We start from the raw sequence: 25,340 nt of genomic DNA on the forward strand, positions 1-25,340 counted from the left end.
ACACCATTACACTTTACAATAAAAGCCTTTGCAAACCCACACACAGACACACACATTAAACAATTAATCCAAGCATTTACAGACCAACAGCCTTGATTCCAAGGATTTCACTCTCTCTTTAAAACCATTGAAAGGAATCAGTGTTTAGTAGATGGAGCTCAGACTACAGCTTGTTCCAGGCATCAGGAACTGAAAACCTATAAGATTTCTTTCTTATTCAGTCTTCATCTTTGGAACAAACAGCTTCAAAGTGTCTGTTTTTAAGAAAGATGGTGGTAAAAAGTGGACAGTGGACAAACTATCATGTGATGGAAATGCCTGAACAAACCTGCCGACTGATTTCCACTCTCACCCTGGGGTAAGACAGGCTCATCCAGTTTCTAGTTTGCATGAAAAATGGGATGCACCTTCTGGAATCTAGTAGGGAGACAGTATGCTAGGTTAAAATATACTCACAGCTGAGATAAAGAAAAAAAAAACAGCTCACTGGTGTAAAATTGTTCCCTCTACAGTCAATTGAAGCCCACTAAGCATGTGGATGCAGAGGAAAGAGATGAGTTTCATATTTGAAAGTCAGTAGCCGTTCTGTAAACAGTGACCGCCACAGTGCAGAATACGAACATGAAAAAGCTGTGCATCTTATGAAATGACTGTGCAAGGTTTACTTTGGGTTTGTAGAGTGGAAAGATGACTGTGCACTTAGAGGAGAGCTGAGTGGATGTGATACGTCCTGCTGGGAGGTGTGAAGGACGAGCACTGGAAGGGTTAGGAGGTCAATTCCCACTGGGATGAGTGATGCTAAAAATGTCTGTCCTAGTGATAGTCCAAAACACTGAAAATTTAAGTATAAGGTCTAGAGGAGGAGGCACATCACACAGCATGACACTAAAGGTGAGAAAATAGTACCAGCTTATTGTGAAACAACAAATGGAAAAAGAGCACAAGCAAAATGGCAGATAAGTCTGTGTCTGAGGTCATTAAGGTCAAAGTAAACCAATGTTCTATCGAGAAATAATGCAGAAATAATGCAAAAATGGGCTGTACATTAATAGTGGAAGTCGCCTCTGTGGTTTCGTGCCACTTTGAAGCCTCCAACTGGAAAGTGGCTTCCTGTTAAAGTATCACGAGTTTCTCTTCTGTCACTCACTGTATATATGTCATCTGAAGGAAATTAAAATGAGCAGAAACAGAAAGATACTCATGACATGTTAATTATTGGGAAAAATTAGGGATGCACCAATCCAATACCAGTATCGGGCATCGACTCTGATACTCAATGTGTGTACTTGTACTCATACTTGTAAAAGTAATCTGATACAAATGCACCGATACCACTTACAGCCGTGTGACATTCACAGTTCAGTGCAGCAGGTATGAGGAGGAGGACTAATGTGTGGGGAGTGTGAAGAATGGAGATTTTTCAAAATAAATGACGGTGATAAAAGTAACGCTGACAGCAAGTAACGTTAAAGACACAGACAGATACAGACGCAGTGTTCTGTCCATCCTCTGCGTACATTCCATCTGTTTTCTAGGTGCTCGCGGATGCATACCCAGATGGAGAATACCACCGGGAACCATGGAGGTAGAGGATCTGTTCAAAGAGCCACTGTGTGAGTTAGAAAAAAACTACTGACACATTTATGACAACTACCCAGGGCTGGGCCTCATTTATCTTTTCTCTACCTCCTGAAGCTAAGCTTTTAAATCTTACCAGTGAAAACGCTGCAATATTAGTATCACTTTAGTGTTGCGCCTGTAGTCTCCATGTTTGTTATTACTGACTTTCTTCTTCTCAAAAAACTTTACTCTTCTTCGTGGTATTTGTCCAGTATGGTTAATTAAGAGAGGCACCCCCTGGTGGATTAACTGAGAAATGCTCATTCCAAAACAATGGGATTATTAAATACTCGTATCAGTACTCGGTATCAACAAGTCCTCAAATGTAAGTACTTGAACTTACATTTGGAAAAAAGTGGTATCGGTGCATCCCTAGTAAAAATAATCGTTCATTCATTTTCTGAACCTGCTTCATCCTTATTAGGGTCACAGGGGTGGGTGAATACCCGGAGAGAACATGCAAACTCCACACAGAAAGGTCCCACCCCCATCAACTGGTGTAGAAATGGAACCCAGTACCTTCTAGCTTTGAGGCACAAGTGCTATCCACTGCACCACCGTGTCGCCTGGCAAAAATACAACATTATTATTTCAGTTGGATCTGTGTAGCCCTTAGGAGTCTGAGTGTATTTTAGCTGTTTTTGAAAACTTGTGATCATTAAAAAAACTGTTTATCTGGCCTTGTTCGGCATTATTTTTTTTCAGCATAACCTCATCTTGTGTGATCTTACAGATACTTTTTTTCCATTAGACATGCTGTATTAAAATCACACAAAAAACATGAAAACTGAGTAGGAAAAAGTTAGATTCTTTACTGTTTCTCACCAAAAACATGTTGAACAAACCGTTTTTATAGCTTAGAATGAACTGGTGTAGAAATGGAACCCAGGACCTTCTAGCTTTGAGGCACAAGTGCTATCCACTGCACCACCGTGTCGCCTGGCAAAAATTGAAAACTTAATAAGAAATAACTACAAATTTAGTAAATAAAGTTATTTACAACTATTTACATGAAAATGCAGGCAACGCCTCAGGTGTTTTTTAGGAAAACTACATACAACTATTTACAAAACAATCTAGTGTCACAAATTGATGAACAAACATTTTCTCATTTCTGATCTGCTTTGGTGGAGGTCTGCGCTCTCCGAGTGCTTTTCTAGTTGGAAAAGTGAATGCTGCACCATGTTATGGTGGGGGTGGAGAACATCCTGGGGCAGTGATTTCTACGTGAGGACTTGTTGGTTTTTCTTGTGGTTCTGAAATACTGCTCTTGTTCGACTCTAGAACCGTTACTATCTCAGCTTGCCGACGTCAACAAATTTCCATTTCCCAGTACAACACACACTCCATCCTAATCTTCCCCATAAGCTCTTAACAAATCTTACATATTGAACCATTAAATGATGGACAAAAACAGGACCAATGTCCCTGTATCTCGCATGTTCTATCAAGAACAAGAAAAGCACTCGGAGAGCGCAGACCTCCACCAAGACAGATCTGCCTCCCATGCGTGCGTTTTTGTTTGTTAGCAAGATAACTCAAAAAGTTATGGGTGGATTTTCATGAAATTTTCAGGAAATGTTGATACTGGCACAAGGACGACATGATTAAATTTTGGTGGTGATTGGGGGTGGGGGGCAGGGTTATCCACAGTGCAAAAGAATGGGATAAAAAAACATGAGCATTTTACAATTTTCAGGCCCAAATTGTGAAACTGATACGTTTTGCACTGTGGATAAACGTAGCTATTTCACATTTTGATATGAGACTGGTTTGGGCAAACCAGTACCCGACGTCCTACAGGAAAGTGGGTCATACATGTTTTGCGTACCATGCAACTGTACGCTGGAACATCAGAGAAAATTGACACTGAAGCCACTTTTCCAGCGCGAAACATTTGAAAATGGTTTCTGCTGCAGCGATAATAATGTTCTATGAACATAAAGGCTATAACAGCCTTGAAACAGAAGGCCCGTTCTACCTCACTTTTGTGAAGCAGGAGGCAATTATTTTCTTTGTGACACTTGTGACTCAGGAACGTTAAAGCCATGTTTGAGCCATGATTAGAAAATAAAGAAGGACTAAAACTGAACCACCACTTTGTGTGATGTAGTGTATGTTTACTTCTTGTATGTTTGCTTATCATAGGATGTAATTAGACATTTTTCATTTAGTAGTAGCCTAGTTAGAACAGGGTGTGGGAGAAGAATCAGTGTTTTTCATTGAAACATCTGTTTTTCCACTTCCTGCACATTTTCACAACTTTGCATAGACCTAAACTCAGACCTAAACTTTAACAGCCACATTAAATCAATTACATCATCAGCCTTTTACCATCTCAAAAACATTGCCAGAATCAAAGGTTTACTGTTTAAACCAGACCTAGAGAGATTTATCCATGCATTTATTTCTAGCTGGTTAGACTACTGTAACAGCCTTCTCACTGGACTCTCTAAATGAGCTGTAAAACAGCTGCAGTACATCCAGAACGCTGCTGCTCGGGTCCTAACTAGAACTAGGAAGTATGACCATATTAGTCCTGTGCTCATATCTGTGCACTGGCTTCCTGTTGCTCAGAGAACAGACTTTAAAACAGCTCTGCTTGTGTATAAGTCTCTCCATGGTCTAACACCAAAGTACATCTGTGACATGTTTGTCCCATATGAACCATCTGGGACCCTGAGAACCTCAGGGACTGGTCTTTTGCTGGTGCCCAGGGTCAGGACTAAACAGGGTGAAGCTGCGTTTCAGTTCTATACAGCTAAACTCTGGAGCAGTCTTCCTGATGACGTGAGACAGACCTCTATTGTGACAATGTTTAAGTCCAGGCTGAAAACAGCTCTGTTCAACTGTACATATAAGAACTAAAAGGGTTCTATCTGCACTCTCCTGTTTTACTTTGTTTTAATTGATTATTATTTACGTTTTGTTGATTATGTTTTAATTGTAATTGTGTGTTTTTAACCTGTCTCTTTTCCATTTTTGTAAAGCACTGTGAATTGCCCCGTGTATGAATTGTGCTATACAAATAAATCTGCCTTGCGTTGCCTTTGCCCCTTTTTTTTTTTGCAAATTCCTGCAATTTCACTGCATAACATCAAATAAAAATCCTGCATATTCCATCGCATAATCAAGGATTTTTGCCCACATTTTTCTGGAAGGACTGGCTAAGTAGACACCAGTGCTCAACAAACACTAGACTAGGCAGTGTAATATTTTCTTATTTTCTTGACCTCACTGGTCGATGTCAGTCAATATCACACACATCCTTTATTGCTCAATTATAAGAATATTATAACAAACTGAAGTCGAGGCACATAGCAGTCAATAACAATTATATTGTGTGTTGATTTGCTCTGATGTCAGAAGGTATGGCAGCCAGACTGTGTTTCCATCACAAGATTGAAAGATAACCTATGAGGTCAGAGGTCAAGCACCAAATCAAGTAACAGCACTGAGTGGAAACCCACTAAATCACAGATTCTGCATCAGGGGCCTGTACTGCTGTGTGGACATTACCACTTCAGTAGCACAGCAGAACCCACCAATCATGACCATGCTTACACATTACACTGACGCAAATGTTTGCCAAGCCTTGCTAAACAAATATTCATTTAATTTATGCAAATATACACAAGAGTAGATTCATTTTAATTATTTAAATGAGACAGGCTCTGTGTGCAACAGATTGTTCTGCTGGTGAGTCTCTGGCATCTTACACCTCCTCTCTAATTATTAACAGGGCTCAGATGAAACAGAAACAGAACTGGCATAGAGGAGTCTCTGTGGTTAGAGTACAACATGTGATGACAAAATACAGTATTTCTCACTCTCTGACGGGTGTGTGTGAATGAGTGTGTGTGTTGGGGGGGGGGTGGTGGTGGTGGTAATGATTCTTTTTGGATTTTCCCTCTCAGATCATTCATATTCCTCTTTTGTCTGTTGCTATCTATAAGTGCAGGGTTATGTGGCACAACAGGCAAGTTTTTACTTATATGACTCAGTTTTCCTTTGTTGAAATCAGTGATTTTCCCACAGGGAGCTGAGGCTGTTACTTGGCTCTCTTCAAAGCCAACAGAAACTATTATGGCTTTCATCTAAACTTAATTTCTCAGACATCTATTACAAACAAATGCACACATTAGGGTTTGATTTAGTTGTTATGTTCAGACAGCAGGTTATTCAGCTGATAAATGAGGATATGCTGCAGCAATCCAAAGTAAAGAAAGAAAAAAAATTAATGGAATTTGTAAGAATGAACAACCAGCTTCTAAACTTTCTAGAAAGTTTTGGCTCTTTGTATCCTAAAATGGCATTCCCCGGCAATGACATCATGAACAAGTGGCATTCAAGAATTCAATGCTATCAGGGCATACACACCGATCACACAAACCAATAGACCTTCCAAATGAGTTAACATCATTTTAGTCGTTGGTTCCAACAGACTCCTTTCACAAAAGTAGAAATTTTACCTCACTGAGCAGCTGACTCAGCACGTTAGCTTGTTTATCAGTTTGGATCTGATCTAATGGGTTCAAGCAAAACCACTCTAGCATAAACAAGCTAATAAATTGAGGCACTGAGGTACTGTACTCCTGTATTTTTCAATGGTGTCTGGTAGGTTTGAGGGGCTGTCTAGTGGGAAGGTAAAGTAGTGAAAACATTTTAACTATATTGTACAGTTCAACTGAAAAGAAGTGGATTATCAGTACAGAACCAGTGAATGATAGCAGACTAACAAAACTAATGGCTGATGTATGGTGACTTTACATCTTCATAAATATCTTCAATCATGCTGTTCTAATAAGTTCTACCAACAGTAATGTAAACAGTGTTTGGCCTACAATGTTGGCATCTTTAAATAATGCATTTCAGAATTAATGAGGAAGGAAAATTCCACAAAACGCTGCCTTTTATAAGGTCTGGAGAACAGCAATGGAGTCGGTGGAAACAAAACAACAGTATGTGGAAAATTATGAATAAAGACACAATGGATGCTGCAGTGAGAGCAAACAAGAACACACAAAACTAAAGAATTGGACATTAAAAACTCAGCCATAACTCAGAAACATGTGAGCTCATCATGAAATCTATGGTCCATTTTATTGCTTAGGACTTGACACCTTACAGTATTGGGCTTTGGTGACATAAAGACTTTCAAGTCCAGCTATAAGATATCAGACAGACAGCATTTCTCACAGAAAGTGCCTGAAAGAGTTGCAAAGTTAAACCCTCAAAAACCATGTGACTGATTTGCATATTTTTTATTTTGTTGGTCATTAATAGGGATGGGAATCGATAAGAATTTAAAAATTCCGATTCCATTATCGATTTTGCTTATCAATCCGTTTCCTTATCGATTCTCTTATCAGGTGAAGAAATAAAAGAGTACAAATGGGTGTGTTTACATTAACTGTCTTTTATATTTCCATCTCTGCAAAATATCACATATACAGTATGTACAAATAATAATAACAGATGATGCCGGGCCCGGTTTGGGGGGGTGCATACAGTGAAAGTGAAACTAAAGATGCTTTACTAATTCCTCTATTGCTGCATTTCCACTACGTGCAACTGGTTCGGTTCAGCCCGTCTCCCGTTGTTGTGCACCTCATTTCCTTTCCCCTACCTTCGGAAACTTGTATGTGAGGGGGTACGATGTTTGTTGCCCGCACTGGGCCCGGATGACGGCCTGGTGTTCACTCTTTTCACAATCGATTCACAAACGCCGCTAAGTAGCGAATCAAATGAATCACATGCTGTGGACAAATGTTTGAACATATTGGAGGGATTTCACCCTTTTGAAGAAATGGAAGCTTTGCAAGTGTTACAGGTGGACCTGGTGACCTGGCGTCTTTTTAGACCGTTTCTGGCTTAACACCATGTTGGCTACGTTCTGACCAAGACAATGCAGCATACGCGTGATGTCATCAAGCATGTGCAATGAAGGCAGAATTGATAAGCAGAATCGTTAAGCAGGCAGGCAAAGGATTCCAAGGAATCGAACTACTGGGATCCAGTTCTCAAAAAGAACCGGTTCTCGATTCCCGTCCCTAGTCATTAATGTAACAGTTTGCAGTTAGTTAAATAATGAAATTTTACATTCACAAATGTACATTTTCTCTGTCTAAGCATCAATCAATTTATTGCATTTTTTGTGTGTAAATGCAGTCTTAACCTTTCTACATTTAGAAAATGGGACTTCCAAGACAGCTTAATCTTACCTAATCTTTCCTGAGCAAGTTGCAGTTAATTATTGGCTCGGTACACAGCTGTACCGAAACAGCACAGTATGTTGAGAAAAAGAAACGGAAGACATTGTTCAATGTGGAATTTTAAATCCACGCAAGTTCCACATGAACATATTGAAGAAGCACACACTGACCCGAAATACAAAATAGCAGCTGATATAAGGTAAAAAAAAACCAACAAATATGACATGAACCTGAAAGGTAGAGATTGAAGACCCTCCTCCATCATTACAGTCCCGTTTGGGATCACTACAGGTTTCCGGTGAAAGCCAACAACGGGGAAAGAGAAGATAAGATGAATGTTGTTTACCACCTATGCACAGTAGTTCTCAAACACTTACACTTGCACTCTGTCTCTCTCACACGCACACACACTGTATAATCTAGGAATAAAACCCGGGAGTTGGACGTTGAAAGTATGTAAAGTTTCAGTTTCGTTTCACTCCAGTGTTAGTTACATTAGTTATGGACCACACTCTCCCGTACATAACTGTGCTGGCCCCCACTATAAATTTTTTTTTTTTTTTAAATCCCCCCCTCTGTGTTTTTGACCAATCGCACCCTACACACACACACACACACACACACACACACACACACACACACACACACTGTCCTGAAATAAATAATTAGGTTCAATTTGTCAGTGTTGCTATTAGGTTTGTTAAAAGAGAATACCAGTTTGCCCTCTTGTTAATGTTGCACTTCATGTTGAATATTTTTGTTGTTATTTTAATGCAGACTGTGAACTGACTGAACTGTGATTTGATTTTTGTTGTTTGTTCAAAACTACCTGTCAGGGAAAAGTGCAATACTAATGTTTAAAATACATTTCGTAATTTTTTATTTATTTTATTTTCCATTTGATTTATAGCAGCAGAATTATATTATTCCTGTTTTTCTATATTCTATTGCCTCCAAAAATTGGAGGAAAAATGTTAAAAAATTCATAAAAGCATTAAAGACATTTTGAGGGGTTTTCTTTCTTCCTGTACCAAACTGAAAAAAAGACAAACCATGGCTTTCAAAACCGAAAACGTACCAAACCGAAAATTTTGTGTACCGTTACAGGCCTAGTAAGTACCTTTGTTTCTCTTGTATACACTTGAGTAAAAAATACGAAACAGAAAATGTACTGTCCCAGAATCGTATTATGGCTCCATATATCTATAAAGTAATCCTTAGGCCTAAAACAGCTATGTTCCGTTCCCAGCGTACTTGAAAATTTACTTCATAAAGTCACTCATTCAGTTTACAGAGTCAAACTCTATCCCAAGAACATCCCAAATAATCCTGTGTGTTAGCGTGGCCGTCATGTCCTCTGCTGGTCTCTTGCTGGTGTTTGTTAATTAGTTTGGATGTCTTTTGTGAGGGTATAGCAGTCAAATAATTAACAATGACAAATAGCTTGTGTGTCCACTAGCTCTTATCGAACCTCTACAGCTGTGGGGATCTTAGTCTTTTGCAACCTTCTTCTATCAGGCCACAGGAGCCAAACCAAAACTGCTAATGCGTTAATTTGTAACGTGAACTGGCATTGGGCTGAGACAGCTGCACGGAGAGAGGGAGGGGTTGGGTGAAGAAGTGCAGTGTCACCACAAGTCCACTTTTAGCCCTCTTGCATCAAGTTACTGTGTATGTGCTGATACAGCCTCAGCAAACAACATTGTGATCCTTGTGTGCTGGATTATAATTATTAATGACTGAGACTTGCTGGTTTCATCAAAGCTGTGTGGCGCCACATATAGAAGTTTGATCGTCTAGTGATAGATGGGGTTGGGTGGGATTGGGAGGATGCTTCATGGCTGCACAAGTCTGGATAAATCACAACTTCTTGTCAGTGGCTTTTGTTTAACAGCAGGTAGAGACAAGGTGAGTGTGGAAATAAAAGAACACAAATTGCATCATACAAAGGGCAGATTTGCAGTAAACATGTCAGGAAGCCCATAACAAGAGCAGGACACCAAAATGATGTGATCAAATTGCTGACAATATAAATGGGATTTCTCATGGACCTGAATTTAGTGCTGTTGCAGATCCCAGTAGTCTTATTCAGGACCAATACTGACAATGATTATTAGTGTCAAGTAGACTGATCACTGACATGTGAAGCTGGAGTAAGATGGCTGTGGCTCAGGAGGTAGGTCCAATTATCGAAGGGTTGGCGGTTCAAATTCTGCTCTGTCCTGGTCATGTGCTGTTGTGTCCTTGGGCAAGTCACTTCACCCTCCTTGCCTCCTGTGTCGGTGGTGGTCGGAGGGGCTGTAGTTTACCACCACCAGAGTGAGAATATGAGAGTGAATGAATAATGGATCTACTGTAGCTAGGGTGGTTCACAAAATAAATTTTCACCAAATTTTGCCAGATCGCTTTTTGTCTTGTTCCAATTGATATTAGAAGCATCTGTACCAGAAATGGAGTCAGTTGCTGCACACTTAGGGATGGCACACTTTTTCACGTCTGTTTTGTCTACATAATGTATTGGCATGAGGCTTCCCTGGCAACACATGCTCCAAAGAATGATTTGGACTTGATCCAGAGTTTGCATCTATATCTGGATAAAAGCATTGCAGTTGCCGCACTGAAGAGCATTGGACGACATTTGTGGTATCTGTCCGAAGAACTTGTCGTCCTGGCATTTTTTGATGCTGAAGAAAAGGAGGCAATGCTGAGAAATCTTGAAAGACGCCCTGGGAAGATGCTCAAAAGACTTCATGCCAAGTCTTTCTTCCACAAGAACAGTACAACTACCATCTCTAGCCTCGTCACTCGCCGCTCATTCCACTTCTTTGAAGTTCTTACTGAAGGCCAAATTAACAGCACAAGTAACCCTGATGATGTGAGGTCCATTCTCACAGACCTGCGACAAAAAGTCTATTCCTTGAAGGTCATCAATGACAGTGCAGAGAGGCATTACCCTTATTAAACACTGTCAACAATCTGTGCGAAATGAAGACCAAAAGCAATTTTTGCTCCACGTTGTGCAAGGACACAGAGATAAACTATCAACGAGAACAAAGTCATCATACATGGAATATAGTGTTTGAACTGTTCTAATGTTGTAACGCATGTAGCATAAGTACTGGGAGACTGGGAGAGATTATTAATGAGCATATTTATCTTTGTATTGTTCAAGTTATGTTTCTGCGAAAGTTAGACGTTCTTATGTAGAACAATAAAAATGGTGAAAAAGTGTGCCACCCTTTACTGGCATCCTATTGGCTCAATTTTTGGTAGAGATGTTCACAGTGACAATAGGAACAAGGCAAAATACGATCTGGCATAATTTAGAAAACTTTTACTTATACCATCATATTGTGAACCACCCTACTGTACGCGCTTTGAGTATACATTCAAAGAAAAGCGCTATATAAATCTAATCCATTAGTATTATTATAAGATGAGGTGCAAAAAAAAAAAACAAACAAACCCAAAAGCACCCAACATCTCTTTAAAAGCTGTGGCTTGACAATAAAGAGGAAGCAGATGAGTCTAAGATAAGATGAGTCTAAGATAAGATAAGATAAGATAAGATATACTTTATGGATCCCCCAAGAGTTAAATTCAAGTGTGCACAGCAGCACAAGACAGTATGCATCGAAACAATAGAAAAATGAAGACAAAAAAAATATAAGCAAGTTTGTTAAAGTGACTAAAGTGACAAAAAATAGCAATAATAATAATGATGAAGTACCAGTAGCATTCACCAGAAGCATATTTTTGGTTCGAAATGATGAAACAGGATAGAAAAAGACAAAATAAGTAATGAATGAATGCCAGACTACCCTATTTGTAATCATGGTAAACACAGCTGCATGCAAACAACAATATTAACTATGAACTATTCATTTTCCATTTACATCAGCCATGTAAACAGCTTAGTGGGAATTATGTCTCTTTTGTAATAAGGGCAAAAATTTAAATATTTTTTTACTTTGTCCATGTAAATGTAATCACTATTGAGGACAAACATGAGCTGTGAAAGCAAAAACTAAGTTCCATGTGCAGAAAACACAACACAGGAGGAGTTGGGCGTAGGTTTTTTTTTTGTTTTTAAACATGAGCAGAGTCTTCAGACGTGCCTCTTCCTTCAGCCTTGGGCTAGATGCTATTTTATGTTGGATAAATCATCAGTTTGAGTGACAAGTGAAATGACAGAAACTTTACCCCTCCTCCAGAAGATCCTCAAGGTGAAAAGCACAATATGGTGTTTGTAAAAGGGGAAAGATCGACCGTACTAGTTATAGAACCACCATAAATATAGAAGCACATGCAAGTTCAAACAATCAACACAGATGATCCAAAGGGTCTGTGTAGAAAGAAACAGGGCTTTATACTGGGATCATGTGGTTCTGTAACACAGTACGAGGTTACAAAATGTAGAACCCCAAATTACATTTGGCCATAAGAGCCAAGCTATTCCCATGTCAGGTGAGATTTATAATGTCCCCTCTTTTATTTAAGGTCTCCCAAAGGTCTTCCTCAAGTTGGACTCACCTTTACAGGAGGCCGTTTCTGAAGCATCCCTCAGCCGCTTTCACAGTAAACAAGTTGTGGTTTTATTTGAAAAGCGGAAAAACAAATCTCACATCCCAGCATCAAAATCCTCCAGGGCATGTCCTGAAGGAAGTTTTGGTACCACACATGGACAAGTAATAGGACATGTCATTATAGTAGATATTTTAAAATAAGGAGTGTTTAGAGATTTTTTTTTCTAATCAAAACAAAAGAACATACTATACACACAGACCTTTAACAGGATCCACAAGGTCAAGATGACTGATGTCTTTTTTCATTTTACTCCAAATATCTCAACTTTTCCAATGTATCACACAAATCATCCATATATGTTTGTTTAAAAGCCTGTCCCCCTTTGGCATGTTCGGATACAGTTGTCCTTCTGTCCACTTCAGACAAACCAACAGTGTTCTATTTAATTCCCTCAATCTGTGCATTTAGTGTGTGGAAAACGATGCCATCCATTGCTGTACTGGTGTGTGCCATGGGTCCCACAAGCAGATGCTACAATCCATCCCATCATAATCAAGCACTCAAAAACATAAAATGTCACTGTTGTTGACTATAGTCAGGAGTATTACATTTAAATGACTGAAAAAGTACATTTTTTTGCATTAAGTCAAGTCTCTTGCATTGTCTGAAAGTGAAAACCTACAAAGTCAAATGTACATAAGGATTCTAAGTTTTGTTAATGCAGCTGTGTTACCTACAATGGACAGCCCTTAAAGGTGTGGGAGACTTTCGTGACCAATTTTTTGTCGCGACAAAATTCCGAAGATGCCTGAGTTACCTCCCGACTCTGTAAACACATGGTTTGTTTATGGTGGATAGCACTTGAAAATTGTTCACTGTAATGCAAGAGATTCAGGGGAGTAATCACAGAAAGACTTACACATTCATGATACTTAGGCTATGACTGAGGTTTTACAGATATGATGAAAAATTGGTCACGAAAGTCTCCCGCACCTTTAAGAAAAAAGGGGTTGTCCCTTTGGAATCACTTTGGAGACCCCATGTATCCTTAGACCCTACACAGCTTTCAAAACTTGAACTCTGTCTTCATTCTAAATTCTGTGTGGAACTTCAAGACGTTGGTAATACCTGTGCTCTCCTTTTTGGCATCATCTATGACTTGAACCTGAGCTACCCATCCGGCCTGAGTACACTTTTGAGTTCATACAAAAGATTCTGATGGAACTTGATCCAAAGCACCTGTCAAACAAAACCCAGGTCCTCAAAAACAAACTGCTGGAAAAAACACAAGAACTCCTGCTCAGTCTGGGTCCAGTTGCCTCCAGTGTGACCTGCAGGAGCCTGTGTTGATTTTTTTTTTTTTGTGATTTATTTCAACTGTTCAATTAAGCTGAGGTTTGGACTACTGCTCATTTGTTCTGGAACTTCTTTTCTGTTTAACTGCAAAAGTTAAGTTTAGAATTCATGGTGTTTAAGGTTAAGACAAATGCTCAGCAGATATGCCCCTACTCTGACTGAAACTGTATGTCCAAGAGGGCAATAAACAATTTCACTGATTTCTTTTGTTTATCCTCCAGAGTGTATTAAAAACAGGTGCCTTCAGTACTACATTGTTTAGCAAGTTCATTTGGAGCCACAGTAGTATTACATTTTATGTTTGTTAAATAGTTAAATGACTGTGTTTAACTTTACATCACATTTTTGAATGTTTCTCAACACTGACGTTGAACTCAATAAATTCTTGAATTCTGGATTTTTGTCATTTTTCTACTTAACATCACATCATTAGGGATTTTAAATTAAACAAACTAAGCTCACTTAATTAAAACAAACTTAATGGCATATAGTTACTTTTCCATAATATTTTTGCATTGCTTTTCTGTGTTGGAATTAATTTATTATACTCAATCATATCACATTTGTTTAATGTAGGCTAAATACATAAAAATGAAGTAACCTTTTCAACTTATAGTTACTTAATGTGCTCTTTTACAATATACTTTACTCTTTTACGTAAATTGTACAAAAAGTTTTTAATTAAAATTTGCTTAACAAACCGTGGAACCACTTGACAAAACATTGTTAACCCTATAACGCCAAATGTATCATATTTGATACATGAGTTTTGAAGCCCTCTACATAATAAGTGTGATATTTTTTTCTTGAAAAACCTGATGTATACAATTAGATACATGCAATACACAAATGATCCACCAGGGGGAGGAATTCATTCACCAGAGGCCTTTCCAATGACACTACAAGACTGTCATTAATGAGGAAGGAGGCAGAACTTTCCCAATTTTGAAAAGGAATTACCAATTTGTTAGACATGTTTGTGTTATATTATGTTTTTGTTTGTTCCAAAAGTAATAACATTTGAGCATTGAAACCCAATGTATCAAATATGATACAAAATTGAAACTCATACATGGAAATTGATTTCTGAAAACATTTTTTTTTGGTAGTTCAGAAGGACCAACAAAGGCTCCATTTTCAAAGAACTGGAATTTTCTGTCAATGATTAAATGGTTCAGACTTTACAGGGTTAAGTAAATACAACTAATCATTTTTTGGAGTGTAGCCACATGAAGGAATCTGTGGAATCCAACTTCATATAAGGGCAGAATGATTTGGTTTGGCAAATGACGTGAATCACAAGCCACAAGACTAGTGTGTCTGAAACATGTAGCATGAATGTCCTGAACTGTTAGAAATTAGTAGCTTTTTAAAGTTTTCCTTCTTTACATAATAGGACATCGTGGTGGCTGGCTGCAAGACTGCAATTGTCTTTTGGGGCAAAATAATAGTTAAGAACAAAGTGGCAGTGAGTGTTTGAAATGCAGCTCTTTAGAACATTATTTACCTCAAAATATGCAGTTGGATTTCACCTTAAGGTGAACTATAAAAGAGACATGATAAACAAGAAAAGTCCAGTTCTATTGACCATTATGGGCTTTGGCCTCATCAACAAAGCACCCCTCAACTTTATCAGCATGTCACTATAGGGGGTTAGATTGGATCAGAACATACCTCAGCCCCTTTGTCAAAGCCTTTTAAAGCTGGACCTGTAAAAGATCCTCAGCTGCGGACCAGACCTATGAAAGACCCATGACCGTAGACACTAAATTACTTGGCAGCTTCCATAAAGAATTAAAAGGATGAACTGTATTGATTTTGGTCTCGTGTGGCGCCTGGTGAAAGGTGTTACTGGATTTACGGATCCCTTGTGAGCTCCACTTTTCCAATCTAATTTATGGAACAGAAAATATGAGCAGCTGTTAACCACAAAGTAACATGACGCTATTGCCACTGACAAAGCAAAAACACATTCATGTAGTCGCTAACATCCTCTTTAAGGACAACTCATGTTGAAGTCATGAGGTGTTTTGCATTATTCTGCTCAACTGACCTCAGTCAAGGATACATGCATGAGTACACCACATTAAACTGCATGAAAATACCCCTCCTTTCAGATATGCATTTGTTTCAGTTCATGTCAATAACATGAAAAGAACCCAATGATTTCTCTCCTTAAATGCTGTATTTTGTTGAGTTTGATACCAGCACAGCAGCGACAGAGGTTCCTTTAAGGACGCCTCCTCTGGGCACATTCAAGGTCGGCTTCTATAGAGCAAACGCTGCAAAACATGACATAAATTCGCATTAATCTTGTCATGGTGTCAGGGTTAACAGTTATAGTTCTGTAGACTGTTGTGTGTGAATTCAATCAAACACAAACAACCACACAATTAAATTTCCAACAAGATGTCTTTTTATACAAACACTGTCAGAAACCAGAGATCTAAATGACAGGAAGCTAACAGTATTCTTCACAACATGACAGAAAAATGCAAAATGTATACCGTAATTTCTGGTCTATAAGCCGTTACTTTTTTCCACACGCTGTGAACCTGCAGCTCAAAAATGATGCGGCTAATTTTTGTTTTCCGGGCTAACGATCGATCCGGCTGTCGAAGAAGGAAATAGAGCTGCTGCACGTAAGCTTGGCATCAATGAATCTATGGTGAGACGTTGGAGGCGAGGTGGGTGTGGCTTATAGTCAAGTGCGGCCAATAGTCCAGAAAGTACAGTACAACTTATAGTACACATATGTCATGGTGAGAACACAGATAACACCACCTGTGGTGTCAAAAAATCAGTATTATAATCAAAAGTATTCATTTTATATCCATACAATCAAAGTATTCATTTTATATACATATAATCAAAAGTTTTCATTTTATATACACATGATCAAGAGTATTCATTTTATATTCAAAAAGTACTCATTTGTATGCCAAAAGTTAAATTTCAGTACAATGTGACGGTTGTAACAGAGTGGTTGACTTTTTTTCCTGAAGGACCCACAAAAAGAATGAAAACGTGTAGCCATTGAAGGAACATGTGAATTTATGCAAAGTTACAAAACAGGGCATGTGAGCTCACGGAAAGTTCTGGAAAACGTGGTGTGCAAAAGAAGTACATGTGAGTGGAAATTTTTGGACATTCTGGGAAGTACCCAACATTTTCCAAGAAAAAGTTACATATTTACGTATATATGGTAATCAAATAATGGGAATTAGTTGAATATGTATGTGCTTGACCAATCCTGACCAACTCCAAAGAAACCTCACCCTATCAGGGACAAGCTGAAAAGGGGGTTTTCCAACGTGACTAGATTAATGTTCAAAATATGATAAAAAATGGGTATGGTTTGTAGCTAAACCCAACCTACTTTTGATGGTATAAAAGTGGTCTCCCAGAGCGAAAAAGTCAGTTGCTTCTGCAGACGTCAACTCAGTGTTTATTTTGTGTGAATAAACACTTTTTGTGACTCAAGATTCTGCCCGATCTCCGACTTTGGTCTTGACTCCGTGTGCAGTTGATCAACGAAGCTCCATAACTTAAACAGAGCTATAGGTACTAAATTTTGGTTTTCAGAAAATAGGTTGGAAGGATCCCTTAGAGACTAAAGACATCTAACACCAACAGCCTTAAATTTACACGACACACCTGTCTTCTTATTGTCCCTACTGACTTCTTACCAGGCACCACATCCCCTAAGGAACGACACTGTGAGAATATATAGAAAAGACTGTTTGACCGCAGCATCCTGTCAAAAGACTAAAGGTTTTAGAGCCTTTTCTGTTCCAGGTCCCAGGCCCTGATGATGGTGATGACATCATTTAGCAACTTCTAGTGACTTTTAGGACAGATAATAGATATTTTCCTCGCTGAGGAGTTGGAAACACTGGGCTGAACCCCTCATTCCTTTGACCACTGCCTTGACCAAGACCTCTGTGTCTCCACTTAGTCTGTCCTCTGGTTGTCACCTACAGACCACAGAGTAATCACAGACTAACATAAGTGGTGGAGATGATGCTTTGCTGTATTTGATATCCACCTCCTAAACCACAGTGGCTGATCATCTCCTGTCCTTAATGGCTCAGACAAAAGGTGTGGATTTCAACTTCATCTTCTGTTCCAGCACTCAAAAAAAGCAGCATGGGTGTCTGTTGTAACAACATAAGTATAACATGTAGCTTCTATTATATTAATTCCTGTTTAGTGGTTAAACATTGTTAAATCTTGCAGTTTCAACATGACACACAAAATCCTTAAAACTACAAGATTGCTTTATGTAAACACAACCTAATGGGTTTAGGTAGGAATCCCATCTGCAATACCCCTCCAGAGCAGAGGGTGGCAATCATTTAATCTAGCCCTTACCCTACCCTAACCCGGAATTTTGAGTTTATGGGCATCATTTAGTCTAGCTCAGATCTAACCTTAACTTTAATCCCAAACCTAGGATTAAAGCACCAATGTTATCTAGAGGTGGCTCGGGCATCTGTTTCAGATGCCTCCTGGACGCCTCCCTGGGGAGGTGTTCCGGGCATGTCCCACCGGGAGGAGACCTTGGGGAAGACCCAGGACACGTTGGAGAGACTATGTCTCTCGGCTGGCCTGGGAACGCCTCGGGGTCCCCCCGGAAGAGCTGGAGGAGGAGTCTGGGGAGAGGGAAGTCTGGGCATCCCTGCTTAGACTGTTACCCCCGTGACCCGGCCTCGGATAAGCGGAAGAAAATGGATGGATGGATGTTATCTAGAGAATAATCAAGCCAAATACTTTATGTTGTTACATGATGTTTCAAAATGGCTGCCTTCAACCACATGGGTAGAAGAGTTTAAACACACCTGTGGAACCTGATGGATCTGGAAAATTTAAAGTAAGGAACCATAAAAAAAAAAAAAAAGAGACAAAACTAAGGAACAGTCACTGAAGGGAAGGTTTGAGAATCTCTAATGATCTAAGAACAGGGTTAAAGGTTATAATCTAATGGTTGAACTTACTTCAATGTTGTTCAGTCAGCAAGATTAATTAGTGTCATTTTACCACTTATAAATGTCGCTGTACCTACCCTGTCAAAATAAGTTATATACATAATCAGGTTAATGTGACCCAAAACAATTAAGTCAAATCCTTCCTTAGTAAATATGTTGAAACAACTTTCACAAATTAAGTTGGACCCATATATTGCAAATAAGTAATAGTAACACAAATACTTTATGTTCACTCAACATACTTATTACAGTTAGTTGGTTCAACAAAATTGTGTCTCACTTAATGAAAGCATTTTAATAGGTGAAAATCCTTTCCATAACTTTATTATGTTCATCCAACAGATTATTTTTTTGAGTGAGGTCGAATATAATGAATTGGTACCTTGGTAAATGTGCCCTTTCTCCATCCAGAGAGCATAAATATGGCTGCTGTGAGGCTGAGGCTTCCCCAGTCCCTGCATTTACATCAAATCTCTTTTGTAAAGCTCATATTTTGTAAAGCAATGTAATCTTTTAAACAGCACAGAGGGACGGTTAGTCTTTGCACTCGTACATGACTGAACAGTATGCGACCTTTCACCTCTTTGTCCTCTTTCCTGGTTCTTGTACTAGGTGTGAGTTTTCTGAATGCGATGTACACAGCATACTGCATAATGTGACCTCTTGCAGATGTGCAAAGCTGCTGACATTCCAGGCTGCCTCATGCTGCTTTAATGAAAAATGTAATCCCTTCCTATCTCAGACGGCACCGTTACATTTACCCAGACAGTCTGTCAGACTTGGGTGACATGCGTATTCCTCCGCGTAGGGACAGTGACATGTGATATCACCCGGCTTATTCTGCTTTATTCCTCAGCCCCTGGTAATCATTTCCACAGGGTGTGCAGTCAATCACGCTGCCCTGCCACCGGCAGCACCGGCCTTTGGTTCGGCTGCACCTCCTGCACGGAGGATAAATACCAGCCGTTCCCCATCTGCTCTGCTCACCATCTCCACCGTCCTCTGGTGAATGGCAACAGCTCGCCTCGTGACAACGACAGTCTGTGTTCGCCAGAGATAGGCTCGCTTTGAGATTCCCCATAATCATCCTCTGTTCAGCCTCTCTTTCTAACCCTTTCATTCTGCTATGTCAGGCTTCCACATGGATTCATGCTAATGATCTTAGCTAATGCAATTTGTAAAGCCCAGAGATGGAGCCAGTCAAAGCAGAACTATGCAAATGTACTTCACTTTTTTCTGTCTGTTTGTTTGTTAATTCTCTGTGTATGCTGATGGAGTTACAGATTTAAAGCAGGAAATTAAAAAAAACATTGTTAGCAGCTGTGCATGCAAGGACAAAAATAATCAAGATGTGGTGGTCGCATAAATGAACACAGATGTTGTTAGAAATCAATCCTTCATCTACGCTGCCATTAAGAGTTACAGCCTGATTACACATAAATATGTCTTAATTATAGAGTCCTCCTTTAAAGGGTTGGTTCATCCAAGGAATTAAAAAAAGTAACAAACTCACTTTTATTCTTATTTGTTTTCGACTACTATTACAACAACATGCAAATAATCAAGAAAAAAAGAATAGTTTTAAACATATTATGGACTTTCAAAGCCTAAAGCATATTCATATACAATGACAAACATATGGACACAGTTCCAGAGCCGTCACTGTTTGAGTACATGGTCAATTATGTGAAAATAAGTATTGACCATTGAAGCCATAAGTGCTGCCAACTTCTCAATAAAGAGGATGAGAGAGTAACATTGGTAAAAAAAACAATGGTGATTGTTTCAAATATTAGTTTGCAGAATGTTTCCATATGGTGCAATTCCATTTAACTCAAACATACTCTAATTTGGTTCAGCACAGTCTTGATTTTGTTTTTCTTCAATGTGAAGCAGTGTTTCCAACTCCCCAGTAGTCAAAGTATTTATTGTCTGTTCTAAAAGTCCCTAGAAGTTGCTAAATTACATCATCGACTAATTTGCATAATTGGAAATGTATATGTAATTGTAATGAATGATGTAGGAGAGAGGAATAACACTGTGTTAGAGACAAAAAAGTGAATATAAAACATCCTAAATATGTTTAGAACTACAAATGAACTATACAAATTTAACTGCTGAGATTTCTGGAAGTGGTCTATCACATGCCTAAGATGATCTGTTTCAGTATTCACCAACACTCACAAAGACATTACAAATTTAAAAAAAAATTTCCCTGTAAAATGATTGTATGACTGTAAATGTCAGGTGCACTAATCATTTAACAGTGACATATAACCATCAAAAATAACTGTCAAACCTGAAGACAGTTGTAACCTTTCAGGGAAGTACATTATATTAATATAATGGTGTCCAGAAACCTTGAGAATGGAGATAATGCCTTCAGTCAATGATCTGTATCATACAACTGGAGGCACAGCTTTAATTTGGTAACTTGATTACTGCTGTAATGTGCAGATAGAGGGCTCGGCACCTTTAAACAATGAAATCCAATCATTTGGGGGAGAGCTCAACAGTATTGTTTATCACCTTTCACACCCTCCACAGCACCAATCAACTGTTTTGCTCACATTCTCTGAAAACGACTCAAATTGCTGAAGCAGTTGAGAGGAAACTGCATGATGGTAAGAAATGACTCGCACCCCCCTCCCGTCTACATACCCCTCCCCGCCAGGACAGATGTGAAAGCTTTTGAAGCAACTGCAAGTGTTCATTAGAGATAAGGGAGTTTGTCTGCCCACGTAATTGCCCGGCTCCTGTGGCAGACTGTATGTGCCAGTCAACCACTATGACAGCGGCCTGCCAAGCTCCAGCAGCTGCTCTTGTTCCCTGACATTTAGACCCATTTAGGCTCATTAGAACTAAGAAGCCCGCGGGGCATTTTGTGTTTGCCTGTTTTGTTCACACACAAGATAAATGAGTGGCAACTTAAAGTGCTTTCTTAACTTGTGCTTAACTGTGCTTCAGCAAGTCCCTCCCCTGAGTAACATACGTTAAACAAATGTCACCACATACCACGACAGTTCTGCGAGAGGTTAACAATGCACAGTCCACATCGAGGCGCCACTTCACACAACGCTAGTCTGAACCTCATATAAAAGCTCTGGCTTATATGTTAGCAAATGCATGTCAGTGGTGTAGGTACAGCTGAAACTATTAATCAATTAACTGACTGGAATCAATTTAAAAGATTATCCAATTACAATTTTTCTGACTCGAAGCTTTGTTTCCTTAATTTAGCTGCTGCTAAACATTGGTTCCACTGTTGTGTTTCACATGGACGCTTATTGTGACACACCTGACACCAGGATCAACGCAAACAACAAGGAGTTCAGAAGAGACGAGGACAAAAATGCAGAAAATGTATGAAGTCTGCAAACACAAAAAGAGCACAGTGTCCAATTTATCCACGGTGGCACGGAGCTCATTTTAACACGAGCACGACTTCACTGATGCAGCATTTGCAGCGGAAACACCCAGTCTACATTAAACCTGAGAGCAGAGCCCACACAAGGAAATAATGTTAAAGCTGATGCTAATGCTAATATGTTAGCATAATGAACACTCAGAATGTATGCTCCAGTCTTTAGTTAAGTCATTAACTTTAGCTCAAGGAAAAACTAAATTCTGTTGCATTACTTTAATTCATGTTTTGCTGTAACTGCTGGATGAGGAACTGACAGAACGTACGCTGCTTCTTATTCATGAACACTAAAAAGATGAGTGCGCATGCATATACACACACATACATTTCTATATAGATTCTTAAAAAATATATTCTTTAACTATTTACCCTCGGCCACACTGACCACAGGGTATTGTCATCAGTTGGTCGTCCGTCCATCTGTCAAAAAACTGTGGCATGTACTGATAAGACAGGCCACCGGGTGGCAGTAGTGTACCCGATAAGTCAGGCTGAGGGTTTTCAAGTGTCCGCATGTTATGTTATACTTTTTTTGTGGTTGTTGATTCAGCTGGTTCTAGAATAAAGGGCAAGTTGTCATTTTCAGACATGTCTTTTTCACATTTTTACCTCTGCCAAGGAGGTTATGCTTTTGCCAGGGTTTGTATGTTTGTTGGTTAGTTAGCAAGATAACTCAAAAAGTTATTGACGGATTTTCATGAAATTTTCAGGGAATGTTGATACTGGAACAAAGAACAAATGATTAAATTTTGGTGGTGATCGGGGGGGCATGACAGATCTGCCTTGGCGGAGGTCTGCGCTCTCCGAGTGCTTTTCTAGTTTACTATATTTCTTCATTTAGTCAAATAATCATTTAATCGAACTGATTAAAATCGATTAAAAAAACTGTTCGGGAAAAAAAAAACATGGGGAGCAACTGATGTTGCATGTATATAAATTTTTTTTTTCCTCAAGAAAAAGACAAAAAAAAGGCCTAAATAAAATACTGTTATTGACTACAGCAAACACAGATAAACCAGTAAACATCAGCTGTATTTTATAGTCTGTATCAGAATGGCGGTAAGTGAAAATGTAACCACATATGATCAAAAAGCTGAGAAAATGAATCTTAAAATCTAGAAGTAAGCTAACATCTTGAACTTCCCGATTCTCTCGTCTCAAATATGTTTTTGGAAAAATGTTTGGTTAATTCCACATCATGTTTGACATTAAATATAAAAGTAAACATCTCATTCATGAAATATTTTAACATATCTTGAAAAGGTATTTTCTAACAAAAAGGTAAATGAAACTCATCCGCTCACTAGTCCATCTTTACTTTCATTTCATTGTGTTGTGCTTGGCTTGACAAGGCCACACTAAGAGGAAAGCCTTTGGTAGAAGAGGTGAGTGTGTGAAATCAAATTACAGGTTGGAAGCAAGTGAATGTTATGTTGAAGTCATGAGTTCATGAGTTAGCATTTAATTTTTGATGACCATATTTGTCCTGCACAAATCATTAATGTTGTTTTTGTCTGTGAAAATTATCATGCTGAACCAAATAGGCATGCATCATAAACTTCTGTTATCCATGGGGCTAATATTCCGCACTAATCCAAATGAAAACATCCCATTGGGGAAGGTAACTTTTGCATTAGCATCCAAAATGCATCATCCCTCCAGGACTGAATAGCACTGTGGTGTCAACAAATTAACGTTTTTCATTTTCGTCATAAAAATTAGTTTGGAACAAGAGTAGAGTTTTATGATTCTTCTGCTGTTATTATCACCTTTCACTGCAGAAGAGATCTACAACTAAAAACGAGGGCATCAGCTAACCAGGCACCAGAATTAGCTATAATTAATCATAATTGACTGTAATTAACCATTTTACAGCAGAAACATTCAAACAGACAGCAGACAGGAGAAAACGTTTGTAGTTGCATGTGACACAAACCCCTACATTAAGTTCACAACAATTGTAGTTTCAGTATAGTCCAGGGTGGGGTGATACTGAGCTAACCATCTGTTACTTTACTGTCAATGTTTGTCAAATTCAGAAGAAAACACTGTCCTGGTGTATATCCAGAAAAGAGATTCTACCTATCTGGGTAAGGAAAAAAATAATCGTTTTTCACATTGCTATGCTATGACTTCTTTTTCCTGAACTCTTGCATTAAAAAAAAATTAAATACTGCATCAAAGAACATTGTTAGCTGTTAGCTGTTATTCGTGTCGCATCACCTGAAAAGCCCGTCAGCACCAGCTGAAGGCATTTGTGTTCTGTGCAAAAGTCTGAGGTGAGGCGGTGAAGAGCATACATATTTATTTCTCTTCAAGATGCAACAAGAAAATACATACAAATAGATGAAAATACACAAAAGGAAGAACTAAATTGCTTCTACAGGCAAAAAAAAAGGGGTCCTCTGTTCCCATGAAAAAGGGAGTCAAAGTGTAAGATTAATGCAACTAAAGCTCAGATCTCAGAGACTCAGAAACAGAGAATGAGGAGTAAATATGTATGATTATAACAAGAACTCTAATGGTGCAGCGCTCTATATTTACCATGTTTATTATGGCCTGTGCCTCCTCAGTTACTGGCCATAAATGAATTTGCAACAGAACTGGGTGATCTCCAAAGTTATGATGATGATCAAATGTTATGTTACTTTGATTTCAAGTCATGGTGAACCAAACTAAAACTAAATTTTAAAATCTCAGTAAAAATGGTCAGTTCTTCCAAATTAAATCAGATTTTTTGTTTTGCAGAAAAGTAACAAGACCTCAACAGAAATCAAAAATTAAGTGAAGCTGCTGCACTAAACTTCCATCCTGCTCTGGCCTGAATGTGGTTCCAACAGCTCCTGGGCATCGGCAAAAGCCAAAATGATATTTAAGTGTCCGGTACATGCCCCTGTGGTTTCCCTAGCGCAAACAGCTCTTTGTTGATTCTGACTCCAACCTTACATCATTTCCTTTCCCTTCTTTTTCAGAACACATGGCATCAGTCACAATGTTTCTCAGTGGCAGCTTCATTCTGTGCTGTGTGTGAATCGTTCACAGTTCCCACTACAGAGAGCAACAGCAACTTCAACAAAGACAAAAGCATGAGTTTGTAAGTAATGACAGTTGTGTGCTGACATCTGCTGAGGAGGAGGCGAGTGGGCTGTCAAGGAAAGCAAGAAGTTAAAACCCATAAAGGTAAAATGTACAATTTCTTCCTTGTTTGGC

At 38.9% G+C, this 25,340-nt stretch overlaps 1 protein-coding gene across 4 annotated transcripts in view; it reads right to left on the bottom strand.

Moving 5' to 3' along the window:
- Positions 1-25,340, bottom strand: part of LOC115414701 (heparan sulfate glucosamine 3-O-sulfotransferase 5) — a 192,178-nt gene that overhangs the window by 92,754 nt on the left and 74,084 nt on the right. The window contains exon 1 of one of the 4 annotated variants that reach the window (XM_030127970.1): positions 329-396. The exons of the other annotated variants lie outside the window; for them this stretch is intronic. The gene's annotated coding sequence lies outside the window, so the exon portion shown is untranslated. Of the gene's footprint in view, positions 1-328; positions 397-25,340 lie in introns of those variants that run through there. 4 annotated transcript variants of the gene reach the window in all.

This window comes from Sphaeramia orbicularis, chromosome 24 (genome assembly GCF_902148855.1).
Source record: "Sphaeramia orbicularis chromosome 24, fSphaOr1.1, whole genome shotgun sequence".
Taxonomy (NCBI): domain Eukaryota; kingdom Metazoa; phylum Chordata; class Actinopteri; order Kurtiformes; family Apogonidae; genus Sphaeramia; species Sphaeramia orbicularis.